The sequence below is a fragment of the Acanthopagrus latus genome, chromosome 17 (genome assembly GCF_904848185.1).
Source record: "Acanthopagrus latus isolate v.2019 chromosome 17, fAcaLat1.1, whole genome shotgun sequence".
NCBI lineage: Eukaryota > Metazoa > Chordata > Actinopteri > Spariformes > Sparidae > Acanthopagrus > Acanthopagrus latus.
In genome coordinates this window covers 27,762,896-27,782,160 of record NC_051055.1, presented here as the reverse complement: position 1 = coordinate 27,782,160, position 19,265 = coordinate 27,762,896, and the positions used below count along the sequence as shown (strand labels likewise).

The window sequence follows — 19,265 nt, the reverse complement described above, 5'->3', positions numbered from 1 at the left end:
AAGATGTGCAATGTACAACATTCACTGCCATCAGATATCGCACTTGTGCGACAGTATCTCACACCAAATGAAATATGTGTTGTTTGCTTAATTAAGTTGGCAAAATAAAGAAAGAGCCATCCGAACACAAACTGCTCACATAACTCAGATCAAACTGTCAGACTAGGCAGAAGAAGTCTGGCACTACACCGCTTCTTCCTTGCCTCAAATGTTTCAGAAACATTTATTTATCATTTAATTCTATTGTTTATTTTTACAGGGTTAGCACACAATTAAAAGTAATTGCACCGGAGTTAGCTAGCAGCCAATTTGCATCTGCTGTCCCTGGGTAGGTAAACAAAAGAAACACATAGCAGCAACTACATTATATAAAAACAACACAACATACAAAATATTTTAGTTTTCTGTCATATGAAAAAGTTTCTTACCAGGCTGCCAATTTGAAAATGGATGTGAAAAGGAAAGAGGGACTCACGTGCACTGACATCCACACACAGCCAACCTGGTTACCAAAACAAAGAACAGAGAAGCTCGAATATCAACACAGATCTTTACATAGCAAATAGTTGTTTACTGCTGTATAAATGTTAAAAATATGTATTTAACCTTTGAAGGATATTCTGTATTTTTCATAATTATCATTAAATTCCTTAATTGCCAGTCTCACCCTAACATATCTTATTTCTGTATGTCACAGACCTCCGGTGTTAACAAAACAGTTCTAATGAGCCCACCGTTGCACCGAATGACATGCTCATTCATTACAGAGCAGTCACCCGTACACCAAATGTTTATTTATCCACAGCAGGAAGAAGTCCCTAACAAATGCACAACGTATTCCTGTTTACAGTACATTTGTTACAAACTGCGGTCTCCAGTTTAAAAAAAAGAAAGAAAAAAAAATCAAAGGTGTATTTTTGCAATATTTTTTAAAGATTTGCATTTTCTGGAAGAGAACATGAGTTGGGGGTTGAGTGCTACAGACGGGGGACGTTGGAAAATAGTAAAGGCAGCTTTATCCTTAAAACCAGCAATCTAGATACTCATCAACTGTCTTTATAGTGAGATCAGACTATTTTACATTATGCAGCCACTTCTGTCAAGATGTCTTTTCCTATTAGTGGAACTGTTTTCTTTCTTTTTTTTCTGCCATGGTAGGTGTCACTCTGGTCCAAAAAACCCAGTTCTTTTATCTTTCTCTTTTTTCCCCCTAACAAACCACTCTAATATGATATTGACAGGATTTTCAAAGTCATGTCTCACTGTAAGTCAAAGATTTTTTTGTTGGGACGTCAGCTGCTCACCCTAAAATTAAACACTCTCACAAATAGATTAAATGCCAGCATTTTGTCAGTGTATGTCTCATTCTGTCTGACCTGCTACAAGCTGGCTCACTCTTCTGTTTTCAGAGTCAGTAATAGACATTTTTCATAAGAAGATATTAAACTATTTCTGTGGTCTTCATTCCTACATCCTCCATTTCATCAGTTCACTTTCACACCCCTTTCTCACAAGCATAAGCACCTTCACTCCCTCATCTGTTTCGCGCGCTCTCTTCCTCGCTGCTTTAGTGTTTTGCCCCTCCTTACTTCCCCCATCAATCCCCCCCTCCCCTTCTACTTTCCCTCGCTCTGCATTAAGCCCTGCTTGTCTCTCTGCCTCTCTGATCCTGGGAGCAGTGCTTATGGGAGCTTCTGAGACCAGTGCGAGCACTGCTGGTCTCCAGTTGCCTTCCCAGCACTGCAAGTGGAGGACGAGTGGAGGGAGAGGAGGAGGGGGAGTATCCGTCCTCATACCCTAGGCAGGAGAGAGGAAAACAGGAGAGGGAAGCGGAGCCAGAGGAAGAGAAAGTGAGAAGGAGCGTGTTAGAGATGCAGAGAGTATAATAAAAAAAGGGAAAACAAGAGAGACATGAAAAGATGAGGACAGGAGAGAAAAATAGAAACGAGCCAGGAGTAGAAACAGAGAGAGCGGGAGCAGGGTGGCACAGGGAGAGGAGCAAATGAGTGAGCGAATAGGAGACGTAGAGAGAGAGTGAGCGAGAGCAAGCGAGAGGGAGGGAAGCGAACAACACTGCAGACACTCGCCCACTGTCACTGTTCCACAGCCAGAGGACAGAGGCAGCACCGGGAACAGTGGAAGAGGATACGATGGAGGAGGGAGACCGCACCGTCCATCTGCAGCTCAGTCCCCGACACTGACAGCCTCCCTCTGGGACCATCCTGCCAACTCGGGAGCAAAAAAGGAAAAAAACTACTCTCTCTGTCCTTCACAAGACCAAGTACCGGACCTCAACTCCTGTAGGACTGACACCACACACACCACGCACACACACCTCTTTATCTTCCCTTCTTTTACACTCACACACACTTACTCACACCCTCTGAAACTGAAGCACACCTCACTTCTTGTTGCCTTTCGGACGAGCCGTTTTTTTTTTTCTTCTTTTTTTTTTCTACGCTGCCTTCGCTGACCTTCTGAGCTGAGTGGATTTACTTTTATCCTTTGGTGGACCATGGGGCTTGGGTGGAGGGGTGCATCAGGGACCCTCCAAATAAGGACAGAGGGGAGCTGGTACCTTTTGGTGACATTGCTGCTGTTCTGTGGTTTCTGGAAGGCTCGCGCGCAAACAGATGATGGGAAGACTGTCTACTTCTGGGAAACAGGTACAGCTAAACCACTAATTAGAGATTATATTTGATCCCTTGTTTTACATATGGAGCGTTTATGGTGGTAGTGTGTGCTGTTGACGCTGCTATGGTATGTGACCTCCCACACTCCCACAGTCAGATCTATTCATGTGCGTTTCACTCCATTATTTGGGGTAAATGTGTGATAACTTTTAGATTTTAGGGAACATTTAAAATCAGTGCAACCAACTGCGTTCGCCTTCTATAATGAAAATGAAGGACAGATCAAGACACATCCTCATGCGTAATTAACCCACACAGGGCTACAATACCTCGAGATGACACACTTTGTCTCATAAATTTGTTATTTGAGGTACACGAGTCGACGCTGCAGAACTTCAAAGATACATGCACTTGAAAGATGACCCAGAAATCTACAGTACAGCCGTCTCCTCACTCTGAATAGCATGTGGCATGCAGGACAACTGTGATTCATTTTTGAATGGATTACTTTCATCTCCCCGAGTCTCAGGTGATGCACCATTATTGAAATGTTGCTGCTGTGTGATACGGCACGGGGATGATTGATAGGCATTGCTGCAAAATAGTGCTCAGTGAGGGACCGCGTAGTGAAATGGTTCTTGATGGTGTTGATATGACATGAGCATGTGTGTGTGTGGAGGCATTCACACATGTATCAGATGCTGTAGATCGATGGGCGTTCCGGTATTTCTTATCTTTGCACATGTTCTGCCTGAATGTAGTTGTGTTGAACTGTGTTGGAGGAAGAATCACATGGAGTAAATTGAGTGTCATAGAGGGATCCACTGAGTTATGGGAAGCCCACTACCAAACCAGGATGTTAATTTGAGATTCTAGAGTACAGATATTGCAGTGAGCCGTGATTATTACTATGATGATTTCCCATGGACACTGAGAGAATTACTCCCTGCAGTCTTTTGAAAAACATTCACCCACTCCTCTAAGGCAGAAATTAGATGACCATCTCTCTTGACTCAATTTAATCCTCACTTAACCAGAAAAGCTCAGGAGGTTAAGGAGAGCCCTTCTAGTACACCGATACCAAAAAACTATATTTATTTTCTCAATACCAGTACAACTTCTCTTTCCAACCCCTAACTCAAACACCCCAACTCCACTAGTCCTGCCCCGCCTCGCCCAGTTTCAGTCCCCAGTTGACATATCCCACGTCTCTCCTGTGGTTCTGCATCTTTAAAGAGGATGTAGCTGAGTAAGGAGATTAAAGGAGCAGGGATTTAACAACCCAGGAAAGACAGCCCAGGGAAGAGACTTGAGAAAGAGAAAGGCAGAGTGAGCACTGCAGGCAAAGAGAGGGACTAACTTAACCTACATCTACCCTACTGTAGGTCATCGTGATTACGCCTCTCTCCCACGCTACTGCACCTTTCTCCCACACTATACATGCTCCTCACCGGGAAAGCTCTAGGCTCTATGCTTTGAAATATAATCCAGTGCTTGGAGTTTGTTCACTTCCACCCAAATAAAAGGTATCGCATTGATTTCCGCCACTCTTTTTTTTTTTTCTCTCAGTGCCTCTTTGGTTTGACAATTGCCTGTAGAGTATTAAAATCACATAGGGCAGTTTAGTACTTTGAATCCGGGTGCTTTTCATCAAAATGTGATTATGACTGCACAATATTTGCATACTATTTTCTTGCCAATCGAAGCTTGTTTAAAAATTTTTAAAAAACACTAAATGTGATGATGTTTGTGCACATTTGCAGAGTGTGCAGTGGAGGGAATATTCTTGTGGCAAGCTATGCTCTGATGTTTTGCATATTGATGAGTCTAGCTGAAATACAGCCCCTGTCTTCAAAACTGTGGGGAATTGGGCCTGCATTGCTTTTATTGCCTTCTGTGAAAATATGATGTATCTGTTTTGGAAGGTGAGACAGTTCAGTGCAGTTTTATGCTCCGAGAATTCTATTCAAATGAGGCAGATAGAGACAACAGGCTCCGCCAGACACTGCAAGTGATATTTCTGAAGGTGGCGGTGAGGATAACTGGAGAAAAAACGGGAGTGATTATAGCCACCATGAGGGCGGCGGTGGTGATGATGATGGTGATAACGACTTGCCACAGTTTTTCGGGGGCCTTTGAGAGACTGTCGGGAGTTTGTCTCTCTCTCAGACGCTATTTTCGCACCATTTTTCTTCTTTTCGCTTCCTCTCAACTGTGCACTCCCTATGCACGTCTCCCTCTGCATCTTCATCGCTCTGTTTCCCCGTCTGGCACTCACGCTATATTTTACTTTTCTCTTTTCAAATCCACAGCTTTTCCCAATCAGTGAACAGTAAAATATGCTGAAATTCCACAGCAACCTTTTCTGTTGCCAGTAGTGAGGAGGCATAACATGGATTAGAGAACTGCCTAGTGCCACACACACACACACACACACACACACACACACACACACACACACACACACACACACACAACACAGCAGGTGCGTCTTTCGTGTTCTGGTCCTGTGTGCATGCTTCATTAGACTCTGTTGTTGGAGCGACAAGATTTGAGCTGTCAGGACCTCACATGTCTGCCTGAGGACAAAGCAATTACAGGTGGTAGCGCAGGTGATGGTGTATTCAGGAAAACACATACTGTAATATCTCCATGTCTTGGCGTTTTCTTGGCTGACTGTACGTGTTCCTTGTGCAGGTACGAATCTGCACAATCAACATTTTTATTGTCTGTTTAATGTTGAGAATTGCGCCAAGTGCGGAATCATTTTAAAAGTCCAGTCTGACCTCCACATCTGATCACTGTTTATCAACTCCGACCCTCGCTTAGTGTGGGCCCGTAATCTCTCCTGAGACCCAGATTATCTATCATTCAGATTACACAGGAGTCGCCCCTGAACTCTGATTAAGCCAATCCCATTTCACACACTGTCTCGTCTCACCAGGTCAAGTCACACTACTGAGCACGTGTCTCTCTGCTGTAGTCCTGTTAAGTCACCTGAGTCATGAACGCATGCATGAAGCCGTCCAACTATTTGTGCCAACTTAATTACTTAGTTACGTACTTACCATGCATGTGTGTGTTTTCCTACGAATGCATGCTGAACTCTCTCAGTAACGCTCAGTAAAGTGCTCCTTAAAGTTTGAGTCACCACATTGAAAGGTAACATTTTATAACCCTTTAAAGCTTTAGTTAAGACAGATAAAAGCAAACTGAGGACTCCTTCAAACAGGCTTCTTATTGGCCACCTGGCACTACACCCCCACAAAAAGCAGTGGCATTTAAACTTGTGTTTAATAACCTCCTGGATGGTTAACTAACCAAATCATGAATCACAAACTGGGAACAAAATCATTAATTGTTCGCAGACTATATGAATGAGTAAGATCTTTAGATTTAAAGTTAATTAGGGGTGACAAAAATAAATATTCTTTCAGTGTAGTTTCATCAGATGAGCAAATGAGATCATTTCAGAACATTAATTCAACACATTGTGAATCCAGAGTATGTGTATGTGTCTGTATGTGAGTGTGCATTTGTCAGTCCAACATCTCTAATGACCTGTCACTTTGCAGAGAAAATGGAGTTTTAGTCCTACACAGTATCATACAATGAGGACCACTGCAGCTTTCAGCGCTATGAACGCGATGCTGTGTGTCACCACGTCCTGCTGATGTCACCTTTCAATGCACAGGAACAGGGCGACTAGCGCTGACAGGCCATTGTTAGCTGAATACATTCCTGCCTTCAGAGAGACACCGGCAGTGAAGGATGTCACTGCCGTTGAGGGTTGTTAGTGGCTCTTCCACAATCACCTGCTATTATGGCATACCCACTGAAGAGGCCATCCAGGAAATTGAGGGAGAGTGGGTGTGACGGGTTCACAAGTTCAGTACAGCAAGGCAAGGTCATTAACATGGCAAAACGCCTTCAGCCAAAGTGTAGTAACTGAACACAGGACAAGCTGAGTTCAAAAGTAGAGCCTTGAGACACACATAAAAGTACAGTATTGATGTCTTGCAGGTGCCTCGGTCTGATCAAGCATCAAGTTGCTCCTCTTGTCCTATTTACTTAAACCCATGAGAAATGTTAACACCTAGGTTATTTTTATTTGCAATTCCTCATTCAATAATAGGTGTTTTTTTTGTCTGCATATGTGATTCATTCATGTCCTCAGCTGACCTTATCTCTGCTCATTACCCCTGGTTTATATTAGAACCTGCTGCCTCGCTACGCGTTGAAAATCCTTTGCCTTAAATAGCTGCGTGTTAATGCCTGTGTACCTGTGCTATGCCCAAACCAAGAAACAACACACGTCTGACTGAGTAGCTCTGATATCAGCAAGATTGTGACTGGCATCATCCCAAATGAGAATATCCCTTGGAGAATCCTTCCTCATTTTAGTGAGTGCATTACAACGTGACCCTCTATGACCCTAATTAGCATAGCACCTGAGGGCAAGCATGAATCTGGTAGGTAATTGGCCAGCCACTGTTTAAATTCCTTAGCAACAGGCAACAAATTTAGGCCATGCATATAAATTAAGACAATTTCCTTGGGATTTTCACTTTTTCGTTACACAGTATGCCAATGGTTTTATTTAAATTCAGTAAGCCGGTGTTTTTGTTTTCATTTTCGGTTCGGTTGGAGTAGAAATGGAGGCTAATTGCGTCTGTTGTGTGTGTGTGTGTGTGTGTCTGGCCCTACAACCATCAGAAAATGAGCACTCAGCAGCCTGTGGAGTCTTTCCCTGCAAAGGCAACAACAGCAGAAGCCATGTGGCCTCAGCATCTTTCTGTCTAAAAGAGGAAGGAAGCTATTTTTCACAGTTACTTTTTGTCTCGAGCTCCAGTGGTTCACCTCAGCAGGAATGATACAGAGCTGGCCAACAGTGGACCATGACATTGCATTTGATTTTAGAAGCATTTGCAGCAAAGTTCTCCACGTTTGACCCAGATTGATCTGGATTGTGGCTTAAGAGATATTACCATAGCACTCCCCACTGCACACTACTGCGTTTTTGAAATAGCCAATCCATCCAGGGCAGGAAGATGCCAAAGAGATACCAGAGTTTGTTTATTCTAAATGGTAGAGCTTACACTAAGACCTGGCTATTACTGATATAGGAGGGATGGCTGGATTAGAGATTACACTTCATCCAAAAAACTTTATTTAGAGTGACATAAGAGGATTCCCTCTTCCACTATATTCAAATGGCTCAGAACATATTTTAGATCGGGCACTATGTCATTGAGCTGTGCTACCAGTGGGCTCTGTGAAAGGTCATGGTGTGAGTAAGCAGATCAGTGATGGATTTATATTATGTTGGGATGTTTTTTGTCTGTTTATCTGCCTTGACCTGATATATGTGACACATGCTGCAAAAAAAGATTAGAATATGATTGAAAAGTCTGACCTACTCTTATTTACAAGTGTATGCTCGTTTTGAGCAGTTTCACAAAGTTAGGTGACTTGCTCAAGGGCTCTTTGAGGCTAATAGCCGTTTCCTGAGTCACGCCTCACATCTCTACCACAGACATTTGCGCCTTAATTTTTCCTGTTTTACCAAAAGACATGTTTTTCTGTGGGTCTCCGTCGTATCCCTATGTTGGCTCTTCACAAATGAGAACTTAAATCTGCGCTCGGCCATAACTCGGAAAACAAAGAAATCCTGTGGCCATATTGGGAAAGCCAAGCAGTTTTGCGGTCAGGGAGTGGCATTCAAAACAGGCCCTTAACTCCCATGAGAGGCAACGAGGCGGTTTCAGTGGGCTGAGAGGAATAGCGGTTGCGTGTCATTGAAGAAAGCAGTGACATTTAGTGGCTGCGCTGCCTCCACCGATGCTACTCTAATAAAGCCGTAGAGATGGAGGAGGCTCAGGAGTAAATATTCTCCCTTCCATCCAGCAGCCGCGTCATTAATCCTTCATCTCTCCCACTGGCCATCACTTGTTTTTGCTCAGCTGTGGGGTAGACATGGGCATATTTTACAGTCCTCTTCTGAAGATAAAAGCTTCTTGTCTCACAGTAACAGTGTTTTGCTGTTTTATTGACTAGTCGGTAAGCTGATGTTGAACTGGAAGCTATGGGAAGATTAACTCATCATGAGATCATGTGATGAACTGTAAACACAGACTGCTATAATCTGCTGTGTGGTTAAGGAATCACAGCCATTGTATCTTGCTGACTATCATCAGAACATTACATTTTGATATGGTAATCAATATTCTATGCTTACATAATCACAATGCTTTTGTTATTGAATCTCACATTATAGTTCTGCAGTTTTGACCCCGGTTCTGAAAGACCGTCTGCCTGTTTTCGGACCATGTGTCTGTGGATCCTTGTGGAACAACAATGCAGTAATTCCTCAGAGTACCCTAAGCAACAGTGACAGGACAGTGGCTTTAGGTAATTGTTTGTGACAGTGTTTGCCAATCCCTGATTTGATGGTGTTGGTCTGTGGAATGATATTGACCCTGGTGTCCCCGAGGTCATCTTCTTTTAGTGCTCAGGTTTTAGTTTAGTTTGACTGCAACATACAAAAAAAGCTGTGATTAAAGAGCAGTAATTAACAAGACTACAAATCTAGAGCAATGCTAGTAGTGCTGCAAGTCTACAGAGTGGTGCTTCGAGCTTAACGTTAACATCAGCATGCCACCTTACAATGACAATGCAAACATGAAGATGTGTAGCAGATATTATGCTTATGATACCAGCTAACAAACCAGTTAGTTTGCTACAAAATTTGTAATCAGCACTAAAGACAAAGTACATGATGTGAACGTCATTAGTCTCATAAGTATTAGTCTTTGGGGAGTATTGTAATCCAACCACAAGGCTCCACTGGATCACGAAAGTCATTCGACCTAAAATTTGAAATTATGGCCGTCGCCATCCGGGTGTTTTGGAGCCAGAAGTGACAAATCTGATCAAGAGAGTGGAGCTCTCTATCCGGATTGGCGATTGTCATAGTAGCCACGCCCTGAAGCATACCCTGCTTTACTGTCTGTTTTAGACTAAATGGAACCATAACAAAATAAAATGAACATCACGCTGTATTGAAGAAGACTTGAGACCGACTCATTAACGGAGATCATAAACCAGGTGAGAAGTAGGGCCATTTTCTCATAAGCTTACATACAGTTGGCCTTGCTGCTGCCAGTGGCATCAACCCCTGCTAGCCATTAGAAGGCACTTTTGCATTTGCTTCCCCTTTCAGACCCAGAAACTCCGTCCATCTGATGGGCTAAACTCATGGACAGAACACCAAAAAAAAAAAAAAAAAGATATAATTTTGTTTCCACAGTTGTAATTTTCACTTGTTAATCATATTATCTTATTGTGGTACCAAGCGCTCTCCAAACAGCTAACCTTCACCCTAACAGAGTACTTTTTATTCACACAGTTCAAGAGAGAACAATTTCAACCTGATATTAAAACTGAAGGTTGTAGTAAATCTCTCAATTGTACATTTGAATGATAATTTTGACCTCATTTGCATGAAGCCTGTTAAACAGGATGTGTTTCTTCTTGACACTGCTGCTGAAATGTAGCTACATTTCAATTTCTTTTGTGCCAAGAAATACTCAGCCATATTAGAGGTACCCAGGCCAACAGAAATTGGAAAAGATTGTTAATTTGTGGATATGAAAATGCATAGAGAAGAAAAAAAAAGTGTGCGACTGCACTCTTTATTTAAGCCCTAACATCAGCATAATACACCCAAAATATATAATGAAGTGAGGAGGAAGGGAGAGAGACCAGGATAGAGAGAGGAAGGATGGAGGATTTCTAGGCATATAAAAACAAAATCCATACAAAGAGTTTAAGCTGAGAGAGCACACCATGCCATGCCTTAACACTAGTATCAAAATAATAAACTAGAGAAGAATAATGGTGGAGAGAGAGAGGGAGTGATAGAGTGGCTGGCTAATCATCAGTGACAAGCCCCTGGATTAGAGGGAGGGCAGCAGATGGCCCCAGGCAGGGCAGGGCTGACCGTGTATGAATATCCTAGTAGGTTGATCGGGCTCACCAGCTCCTCGTGCCTGCAGCAGACAGGCATGCTGTGTGTACAGTATTTGTCAGGGTTTTGGTGGAAACTGCCCACCCAGACACTTGTTTACCTACAGAGAAGACCAGTTAAATCACACCGTTCCACTACTCCATGCTTTGTTATACATTTCTTGATTTGCTTTTATTCTCCTGTGAACATAGGGTGCCCATTAAAGAGTGAATTGCTTTCAATAGGTCATGTTTGAAATAAAGGTTCGTTGATTTAAGTTATAGAGTTCCTTGTCTTTTAGACCAACAGTCTAAATCCAAAAGAAATTGAATTAATAAACAAATTAACAAAGAGCAAATCAGTTAATATTCACATTTAAGAAGTTAGAACCAGAGAAGGTTTGGCATCTTACTTAATACTTTACTTAGGAAATTAATTGTTTATCTAAACTGTTGGCAATTAATTATCTGTTGGTTGCCTCATCTATTAATTGACTAATCATTTTAGCAACCTGACCAAACAACATTTTCAACATCTATCGTTGCCTTGCTGGTAGCATGCAGTAAGTCAGTAGAGGTCTGTTTTTCAGCAGCCTACTGCTTCCAAAAATGAAACTACTGACACACACACAGACACACACAGACACACACAAACAGAAAGTCCTACAAAGGTTGTAATGTAATGTAATGGGAAATAAATGTGTTTCTAGTGGCTGTCAACGCTCTCTGGCCTCCTCGCCTTTCCTATGAAACCAGGTGACATCCGCCTTTCTCTGCACGATATTCAGGTCAGGGTGACATTAATGGTCATAAGGTGTATTACGAACAGAAATAGCATCCCATTCAAAAATAGAGTTGTCTTGGTTTGAGCGGTTCCAAATCCATTCTGTACCTAAGGGAAATTTAAAATTGGAGCTGTAGTACAAAGTTTTAAAGTTTTAATAAACTTACATTTCAGAAGATTGCAGTTTTCTGGTTCACTGTCATTTCATGCCTCACCAGTAAGGCTATTTCTGCCGCTTTTAAATGGTTGTATAACTAAAACTAAAATCCTGAAAGTCATCCAACTGTTCATCCATCCATCCATTGATTCAAATGTCTATTCATCTGCTCGTCCATTAGCTTCCTCATATCACTACCCATTGTGCTGTGGGTGGATGGCGTGGGCCTACACTCATGAGTTTCACTTCACACACTGTCTCTGGCAGGCACCATCCAAATACACACACACACACACGCACACACACACACACTAAGACTACACTTGTAATCCATAGAGAGAAAGTTGGCATTTCCCTTTAACACAATGTCGATAACCAGGCAGCTTTTTTCTTGTTTTAGCAATTTCAGTCAAAGAAGAGAATTCTTTAGTGGTCACACCTCCAGTTATTTGCGGCTCAGTGGTAGCATGTGACAGATTGTAGGAGAGGCTGTTTCTCAGCCACTCTTATCTTGCCATCTCAGTGTGGAAGTTAGCCAGTGTCACTAGGTGGGTTGTCGTGAGTGTGAATAAATTAGACATTGACTCATTTATGAGTGTATGCATCGTATAAAAACATAGTTGTATACAATCGTAATAATGTGTATGCAGTAAAAACCTATTTTATCGTCTTCTGAACAACAGTTGCGTCACTTCATAGGTGCAGATTTAATTTGTGAGCAAGCAAATATGAACACAAACACGACAGCTGCCTATTTTATTCCATATTGATTTTAAAATTATATTGATTGCTGTTAAAGCGTTAATGGCCTCCATCCAAATTATATAAAGGATTTATCGACTCCCTGTGTGCCTGGGCGTTCTCAGAGATCAGTGGATGCAGCTCCACTGGTTGTTTCTAGAACCAGGTTTGTAACTAAAGGTGACCGAACCTTTGCTTTTTGATTCGTTTGCTGTTTGAACAAAAATCTTCCTGTCAGGAAACTATGCTGGATTTTAGCTTCCCAATCTTGCGATCTCAACTTCTTTTCATCTTTGATCCTGCTGCTGTTAATTTTGTTTTTTTATCTGCTGTTTTTTTCATTGTTCAAAAAATGTGGCAGTGCTTCATTTTAATGTCTTTGTCAAAATGTCCATTAGGGCAAATTATGCAAAACAGTAACATTCAGATGATATCCAAATTTACCTAGCTTTGTCAAGCAACTACAGCCTCATAGATAACAAACCTTAACATTATCATGAATTCAGATTTTTCAATTTCTTCTTATTTTACAGACATTTTGATAGCTGTATGTCTGTGAAGATTCTCAGTCATCCAGACCATATTTATCCATGGGGGGTTGAATCTAGGCTAACTGATCTGAATTTGTCCTTGCTGTACTACGTCGTTGAACCTGATCCGAAAGAGAACAGTGGAAACTTACCGGAACCTGACCTTGATTAATTAATTTGAGAAATATCCGATCTGATGTGGTACTCGGACTCAACCCAAACAGTCCTGAGAATAATTAGACCTCATCCAAAATGTGGTCTACCACAAAAGACAAAGGCCTGACACCAACATGACAGCAGCATGATACACGATCAATTCAATCAACGGTGGTAGAAAAGCAATATAATGTTAAGATTGAAACTAATACTTTTTTTTTTTTTAACAACTTCTGATCTCCTAAAAATACTTACCTCCTGAGGAGATTTTGACATTCCACATGATGAGAGCTGATATCTGAGTACACTTCATCTATTCAGATCCGCTGGTGTAAAAGATATTTTGACACACAAATTCAAGATACATTACAGGAAATGAAAACAGCCAAAAAAGTTGGACTCGGTCGGAGTGGGGCCTCGGGTCAGGTCTTAGTTTCTCTGAGACTTGACCCAGGAACTGAGTGGATCTGTGATTTTATACTTTCCAGTTTTATGTTTTGTACACATTGATCTTAGCTGGGCAGTCATCTGTAGGATGAAAAGTCAACTTGTATTTTCACAGTATTGATCATTGGTCAAGTTCGTGGGTGGATGATGTTTGTGGGGTACTGAATTATTTTGCATTTATGTCTTAAACATTTATGAAGACAGTCGTACTCCACAACTGCATGTAGTTAACTCAGACATGTATTTGTAGAGATACATAGCCTACTACTGCATCATACTGTGTGTTTTGGAGGGACTGTATGAGTTGTTGAAAGCTGCTGGTCTGCCATCTCGCCAGTATGACCGTGACTGAATGTGGTTAATTGAGTAGTTCATATGTCATGTGTGCAGTACTTACATTTTAATAATCAAGTCTCTTTTTCATACTAAAGTGATGCAGTCTTCGATAATGCCTGTAATAAGTGTCAGTGGTTTTCTAGTCCCAAGTGGTGGGATCAAATTAGAGTGCGACCATAAAATATGCAAATTAACACTTGTCATATAAAGATTAGGCGAGCTGTACTCGATTATGAGAGCACAAAATTAGATCCCAAACACCACAGACACACTGTAAAGAGCAGATGAGAATTGATGTGGTGTTGATGCGTCCTTTTGTGTTGTCGCAGCATACTTCCCTAAGAGGAGTCATTAATGAACAAGCAGCCAAGACAGGATACTGTAATTCATCATGGCACGTGTGACCTCTCTCCTCAGAGCCACTGGCTGTTCTCTTGTGCCCTTCTTTATCCTCTATCGACAACAGGAATGTGCAAGATATTTAGACCTTGGTACTGTAGCACCATTCATTCTGCTTTGAAGGGTTCAAATGTTCAGTTGAACTATATGTGAACCAGCCATTGCAACAGTGATGTCACTGGATGTCACAAGAGACTAGTGTGATAAAATGTGGCACATGTTTACACTGACCTCTACCTTCCTGCAGGCACATACTCTATCTCTATACCCCTTCTCATCCTGCAGTGTTTGCATGCCACAGTTTTTTTTTACAGCATGCTCATTTTAACATGTGCTTAGTTGAAGCCAGCTGGGCAATATAAATGATATGGTGATATTTATAGGCTGAAATGCGACACGTGATATATTACTTGATATTTCCTCAAAAGCGCTTCATAAATGCTTGGAGTGGTTGACAAAATGAAGTATAACCATATCTTTGACTAAATACAAGGAGACAGAAATAGGAAAGTGAGGCGAGCCAGCGTGTGAATTAATGTGGTCATTTAATACATCACTATGTAGGCAAACTTTTAAAAGGATTCTGAAGAAAGTTAGTTGATTTTTGAGAGTCATTCTAAGATTGTCAAATACGAACACTTTGGCTTGGTGGCCCAGGTCTGATATCACCAACCAACCCGAATCTCACAGCTTTAAGGTCCATTTTCTGGGACACGCTGTAACCAAAATCTAAGAAGATAAATAGTCTCATGTCATGATAGCAATATAATCTCGTTATTGCCAAGCCCCACTTGAGGTATCATTATTATTTTAAAGCATAAGCCTCTTGCGCACTTCTTAAAACTTCAGCTTATTTCACAACACTTTTCCCTTTCCCAGCAGAATCTATAATTAAAACGTGTTTTTGGGCACTTTGATCTGGGTGAGAATAGGAGCTACACAAGTAATTTGGGTAGACTCTTTCTTTTTTTCTTTTTTTTTCACCTGTATGTCGCTGAACAAAACAAGTCCGGAAGCTCCACAGCAGGAAGTCTTTGTCATCAAAGAAAAAAAAATGTGTGAAAGTTGTTGAAGAGCCTCGGAGCACTTGAACCACAACTAATTGCAAGACAAAGCTTCGGAAAATGTCATCCATCAACTCCATGTTTACATTCTCCCAGTTCATTTTTCCGAAAGGGCCCTTATTGAAAACCCAGTGGTCACACAGAGGGGGGAAGAATAGGGTCGCTTCCTCCTGTAAGCAGTGAAAAATTGCCGGTTCGCTACAGGCATTCACCCATTTTTCTGGCACACTCCCACACTCAGGATGAGGGCTAAGTTCTGCGGAATTACAGCTGTGCCAGAAGTTCTTGGAGGGCACGTCTCTGTGTGCTCCAGACTTCCTTTCTTTTAAATGAAAAACTCAACCTTCGATGATCTCACACCGGTATATCATCAATCTGTGGAGGTTTTATTTTATTTCATTTTTTTTTTTTTTTTCAGATTCAGCATTGTAATTTATTTTTCTTGTGAAGCTGCCTCGTTTTCCTCTACTTCAGCCAGTGATTTCCTGTCTTCCAGAATGACTCTCAACAGCCCCCAGAGAGCAAAGTTCTCTCAGCTGTATATGAGCTGATGAAGAAAGCAAAAATGATGACAGAGCAAGGGTTTTTATACTCGACAAAAGGAAAGGGTCCCTCACTGTGAAAACACAGGATGTTGTGTGGCTGCAGTTTTCAGTGTTGTACCGAGGCAACTGTCATGCATTTGATAGATTGGTATCATTGTCTCCTTGATGAGTTTCTCTCTGTGCGACTGCTGTGCATCGTCTGAAAATGGCAGCTGTAGAAATTAGTAACACTTTTTATGATGCTGTTGTTTTGTAATTCATTACAGCACATTAATGGCACACTTACAATGTATTAAAATGCACCTATAGCACTGCTTAATCACAGTTATACTCATGAATATTGAAAGTGCTTAATAACAATAATAATAAATCATTATGAAGCTGGTGCCTATAGTTATGTGTTATGATTATGTATATATTATTATAACTTTGATATTACGGCACTATAGGTACATTGTAATGGATTATAAGTATACTCATAATGTGTTATAATACAAAATAGACATGGGCTTCCTAGAAAGTGTTACCAAATATTTATTATTATATAGCAATTCTAATACATTAGCAGACACATCAGTATTTTTTCATTCTGAGTCGCTCCATTCATTCTATATTCGTACTGAGGAGCTGTTGTTAAAGGTGGCGTGACAAATGGATTGTTTTTCTGAGCCTACAGAAGGTGAAGATAAAGCTCGCAGTGATTGACCAATAAAGAGCGGTAAGGATAAACATACACTCTGGGACTGTTAGAGCTTCTTCCTTATATCCCTGGCGTATTATCCCTGTTCTCTGTCACTTAGCCAGTCTGAATTTAGTGAGCAGCGGCTTGCTCACTATTTATTGGACTATACATCATGCATTTATCAGGCTTCTGTCTTGCTCCCCGCCAGTGAGTGAAATAAGAATAAAGAAATAACACAACCCACATCCCCTCTGTAGCTCTCTGGTACAGTGTGTCATTAGAAGTTCTCGTCAGCTGTCAGCGGCTGCGCAGTGAACAGGCTGACCAAACCCTCCCTCCATCAGCCGGGACGCACCTGCCTCTGTGTGTGTGTGTGTGTGTGTGTGTGTGTGTGTTTTGAGTGTGAGTCTCTCTGAAAGCACGACCAACAGGATTATATACCTGTCAAAGCTGTCAGTCAAGGCTCGAGCTGCCCCCTCCACCTCTACATATCCACCCTCCGCCCCCACCCCCCTCAATCTTTGAGCGGCTGACAGCTGTAGCCATGGCAACAGAGATAATATGATGACTGTGTATATGTCAAAGCTATGCCCCGCTACGTGTGACCGTACCTGCCTTGCATGCTTGACATCTATTTAATGGGAATATGTTAAATTGTCAGGCAGTTATATATTCGGTTGTTTAGCCGTCTGTTTGCATCAGAGTCGTTTTGAAGTTGTTTGAAAGCAATTCATCTTATTTTTCATTAGCTTTGCGATTTCTCAACAGTTTGTCAAGTCATTTTGCTGCAATTGTTGCAACAGAATAGAAATGGGGTGTGTGCACTATACACAAGCAGAAAAGAAGGATTTGTTTCTTGTACGTAAGTAAACACGACAGTAGCACAGTGGAAGGAAAAACATCTCACTTCTATATTTTTTATTTATGTCAACAGATCCCAAGCTTGGTCTAACCAATAAAGTATCAGGATTAAAAAATATTGTGATATTCTTTCACCCTGTTTCCTGTCACCTTCTTCAGCTGTGCTATCAATAAAGCCATAAATGCCAAAAAGGTACTTGGAAAAAAATCATCTCAGGAATTTATTGACCAGACTGCAGACCAGGTGGAGATGTACAACATGTCCATATACAGCCACAATTAGATGTATTACCTCCCCACAATGCATCCTGAAAACAGCTAAAATAAAAATGAAATAAAAAATTAAACAATCTGTCTTGATTTCACTCTCTTCAAAACCAAATACATTCGCAAGCAAGATTAAGATCTTTACTGCTAGAGGCAGTTGTTCTCATATCACTTTTTGTCTACAGGGGCCGCCAGAATGATTAAAAAATAAAACTCTCTTGCTTTAATTACAACAGAAAAAGTATTGGTCTTGAAATAGTAAAGTACTTGAAAGATGTGTTCCATTATTGATGCACAAACTTGTAAGCAGTGTTTTCATGTTGTGATGTCTATATGTCATTACATATCAAATTTGGCATGTTTCAGAGTCGGCCCTTTTAAACAACTACTTTACACATTAAAAATGCACATGACACAAACTTTGGCACTTTCCACCCGATATGTGTCATTGTGATCATACATTTTTTACATTCCTTCATTATGGGATTTCTATGTTTACGGATCAGCTGTAGGCAAACATGCTCCTCTACATTTTGAGACACTTCTGGCACAGTTTTCCTTTTTCCACTCTGTTTCCCTTCCAAGAAAATGTCTGAGATTATTTTTCCTGAAAAGCTGATGTTTTGGAGACACGTTTTTGTCTAACAGCACTGACCCTCCCCCATGTTCAATGTAAAATCCCAGTTTGCAATTAAAGAAACAGTTGCGCCTGTCAAATGAATGTTGTGAAATACAAGATATAATACTTACTCAAAAATTTTGTGGAGCTAAAATAAATTACCAGCAGCTGAAAATGTTCTTTAATTACAGCACGCGAGTAAACCCCATATCTCCCGTGTCCATACTGCAGTGAGCTACATTGATCTAAATTGTGTGTCTTCTCTATGGCCATCAAGTGTGAGCATGTGTGAAAGTGCGTGTCCCAGAGTTCCCCATTAAACGGATGAAGTTGGTCACTCTGCCTGGAAGACTCGACAGCCCTGAACACATTTTATCACTCTGGGCTCGAGTTGGGAGTTTTCAGGCCCCGTGTTGATCCAGACATTGTTTTGGCGGCTTTTCCTCTCGGACGAGAATAAAACTGTGGCTGAAAAAATTGGCATGTGTGTGTATACGTCTGTGCATTTGTGTCTGTCTGTCAGTGTGTGTGTGTGTGTGTGTGTGTGTGTGTGTGGGTGTGTGTGGGTGTGTGTGTGTGTGTGTGTGTGTGTGTGTATGAAATGTAGGTCAGTCCTGCTGTTGTAGCCTTTTGCTGAACCCTCCAGTCAGACTGTGGACAATCCGAACTGGCATGTCTATACTTTAGTATGGGCACAAGGTCTTGAATGGACCCACCCTGCCATTGATCCTTAAAATCTGCATTTTTTTTAACTTGTCACTGCTATTAAAAAAAACAACAACACTGCAGCCCACCAATAAGACATCTAAATCACAGTAGGTAGAGCCAGCGTGGGAGCTTTGTAAGCAGCACCAGCAGCAATGGGTCAGCTCTCCACGCCTCTTGAAAACTATTTAAGAGAGGCTCATTTCTGATGAAATCTTCCCCCGTCTACTGTTAACTTACTGAGGATTAGAATAATTAAAACCTGCTCTTCCATGCTCAAGGCCTTTCTCGTTGACTGTAATATCCCGAGAGAGTAAAACTGTAGTGTGAAG

General features: G+C 41.3%; 1 long non-coding RNA gene across 2 annotated transcripts in view; it reads left to right on the top strand.

The window, feature by feature from the left end:
- LOC119006083 overlaps window positions 1-8,035 on the top strand; it is a 48,523-nt gene extending 40,488 nt beyond the window's left edge. Inside the window, exon 4 of one of the 2 annotated variants that reach the window (XR_005070664.1) lies at window positions 7,350-8,035. This is a non-coding gene — a long non-coding RNA (uncharacterized LOC119006083). Of the gene's footprint in view, window positions 1-2,107; window positions 2,132-7,349 lie in introns of those variants that run through there. The other variant, XR_005070666.1, reaches the window with a different exon arrangement.
- The last annotated feature ends 11,230 nt before the right edge of the window (window positions 8,036-19,265 follow it).